The 3114-nt window shown below is 48.8% G+C and overlaps 1 protein-coding gene across 2 annotated transcripts in view; it reads left to right on the top strand.

Moving 5' to 3' along the window:
* The window catches only part of ABCE1 (ATP binding cassette subfamily E member 1), a 26032-nt gene that overhangs the window by 445 nt on the left and 22473 nt on the right, over nt 1-3114 (top strand). The window lies entirely within an intron of this gene.

Below are 3114 nucleotides of genomic sequence, written 5' to 3'. Positions count from 1 at the left end.
TGGGGGGGGGCGCCCCCCCCGCCTCCCCTGCCTGACACCTGCCGGGTCCCCGGGGGGCGGCGGGAAGCCGCGGGGCGGACCTCGGCCTTAAGGAAGGGGGTGAGGAGGGCGAGAGGCGTCCTCCCGGGCGCCTGACCCGGCCCCTGGTTTTCTCCAGTGAAAAAAAGAGCCCGCCGGTTCTGCCGTTTTATAGTTGTGACAGCAAATCCTATGTTTGACTCAATGCGTGGCTGCCCCGCACAGCCAGGGCTCAGGGCAGCCGGAGAGGAGAGTAACCTGCACAGCAGGAGAGTGGATCAGTTTCGTGGGAATGACTTCAGCCAATGATATTCTGATAGACCTTTTTTATTTTTTAAGAGGAAAAGGATGCGTGTTTTTTTTTTTTTTTCTTTTTCATTATTAGGATTTTTTAGCAGGAAGAAGTCAGCGTTCCTCCACCTGCCTCTTTGGCTTGATGCGAGAGGTACTTGCTTTTGAGAAAAGGCAGCTTTTTCCCCGTATAATTTTGCTCTGTTGCACTTGGTAAATGACTGACTTGCAATTCCAGTTCCAGGTGAAGTAAAGAAAAAACTTCTTTACAAGCGGAGTGCCCAGGGTTTTCCCCCCAGAGGTGGTACGGCCCACCCTGGCAATCTTCAAAAAGCATCTTGACACCACCATCTTGCTGAGGTCACTTGACCCCAGCAGTCTTTCCTGCTTAGGTGCAGGGGAGCTGGACCTGATGATCGGTAAGGCCCCTTCCAGCCCCTAACAACCATGGAACTATGAGTCTGAAATTGTTGGGGGTGGTCCTGCTGTGAGCAGGGGGTTGGGCTTGACCTCCTGAGGTCCCTTCCATCCCTCATTTTGTATGATTCCTGCTAGCCTGCGGCTGTGGCTCCTCAGTGTAAGAGCAAAGCAAAAAGAAACTGAACACCATTGGGATGAGTTAAAAACAGGCTGTGAAATAGGAGCTTTGTGCCCAGGAGCAGCAAACAGGCAGCAGAACTAGCAGAAGAAAGGAGAGCTTGAGAGGTGGGATGCCAAGATCCTTGAAAAGGAGAGGATTGCAAACACCTGCAGAGTGAAGAGTATAGAAGGGATCAGGTAGATGATAATGAGCCACAAAGTCAAATGACTCCCGGGGCACTGCCCGACTAGAAATGCCATTGCCTCTGCCAGGCAGTTTGGTTTTAAACTTTGGGTGGAGCAGTAATTAAAAGCGGGGTGCAAGTGCACACAGTTGCCTGTGTATGATTGTCGGTAGGATCCTGCACATCCGGCTGTGGAGCGGCCCCAGCCCTGCTGTGGTTCAATGATCTAGCACACAGGGCTACGTCCTCCAGCCTAGAGGGTTTGGGCATCAAGTAGCAGGAGGAGCAGCAATTAATACTGCTACTACTACTCCCGCTGCCAAATTTCCAACCCCATGAAGAAACTCTTAGAGAAGCTGTCACGGTTCCATGGAGGAGATCTGGTCCGTGGGCCAGAGGTCAAACACCCCTGTTTTAAAGTTGAGACAACTGCATGCGTCAGTCTCCTATCAATGAAGAGGCAGAGAGAGGAAAAATCCTTTAAATGGGGAAAGCCTTGCCAAGGGTTGGGCTTCAAATTTTAAAAGATTCTTGCTAGGCAGAGGCTGGCATGGAAAATGGACACCCCACCAAGCATCCTGTGGGAGCATCACCTTGAATAGGGCACAGCACAGCAACATTTTTATCAGTGAGGGAAATAGGCTCTAGTATTTGTGAGTGACTCATCTTTGGCACTAATGTAATCCGCTGACATGTAAGCAGGATATTTTTCCAAGACCCAGTTTTATATGTACTATCCTTGTTCTTCAGGCTCTTAGTCAAGAGGAGTTGACTTCTCCCTGCTCCGTACACTCATTTTCAGTAGTTTTAATGTGCATCTTCCCTTCCCCATTACCCATTCTAAGGAAGTATTCAGGGTTAAGTGTATAGTATATGGCTGCATGAATGAACATTAATATAGTATCCTGCAAATTAAATGCATGCTTCCACAGTCCTATTTCAATACGTTATGTTGCAGTATGCTGCTTTCCAATAGCCAGAGATGTTTGTTCACCCTTTACCATTTTCTGTTATATGTATAGAATGGGTGAGTAGTCTCTTGCGATTAAACCCAGTAACGCAACTTTGGATTTGCCTAAATACAGGTTTTTAGAACACATGGCTTTAGCTATATCAGTTTCTAAACAGATACAGTTAAAAGAGTACAAAAACTCCACAGAGCAATCATTAGTTTGTGTTTGTTCCATACTTTTAGCATGTAACAGTTCTTGTAGTCCGGCATTTATGAACACAAAGATGTTCCTTCTTCAAAAAGTAACCACTTATGCTGTTCTTCTTAGTTTATAAATTATTTTGTCAGGTATTCTGCTTTGAAAAATGGTCTCTCTGGCCTTGTATGGATATAGGGTTATTGAGTTCTGTTGATACATTTAATAATTGAGGCATGTTTCTTGAAGATTACTAATTTCCTTCTTTTAAAGACTATATATTTAGAATCTTTTTACATTTTGCAGCTGATGTAGTGAATAGAGGTACACCGATACATTGGTCCATATTGTATCGGCACCAATAAAAGGAAAATTGACATTATCGGCAATCGGCTTTTCTTGGCTGATGAGACCAATAATGTCACCAATAAATGCTGCGTACATGCACACAGCCATAGTGTACATGCGGCCAGAAGTACGGCCTGGCAGCTTGGAGAGCAGCATCTGCCAGTAAGTCTATGGGGGGAAAGGGGTTGTGGGGAGCAGATGGAGGCTCCTGTGGTGAGGGAGGGAGTGGTGTTAGGGCAGGCACTGTACAGCCGGGGTGGGGCATGGGACAGAGCCACGGCTCATCCAGGGGGAAGGAGGAGGGGGCCACTCCCACCACTGCACACCCCCCCGGGGGAGAGGTATGTGCTCCCTGGCTCTGTGTGTGGAATGAGGGTGGGCCGCCGCTGCACACTCAGAGACAGGGCTGCACTGGCTTCTTCCCAGTGCGGGGGCTGGGCCCAGGCTGTGTGCAGGGCAGGTGGTGGTGGTGCTGGGAAGGGGGCATTACAGAGGGGGCTGCTGCCATCCCAAAATTTGCTGTAGGCCCCCCCCCCCCCCCCCCC

The sequence above is a fragment of the Alligator sinensis genome, unplaced genomic scaffold (assembly GCF_000455745.1).
Source record: "Alligator sinensis unplaced genomic scaffold, ASM45574v1 scaffold169_2, whole genome shotgun sequence".
In the NCBI taxonomy this organism is placed as follows: domain Eukaryota; kingdom Metazoa; phylum Chordata; order Crocodylia; family Alligatoridae; genus Alligator; species Alligator sinensis.
This window is presented reverse-complemented; position numbering and strand designations above follow the sequence as displayed.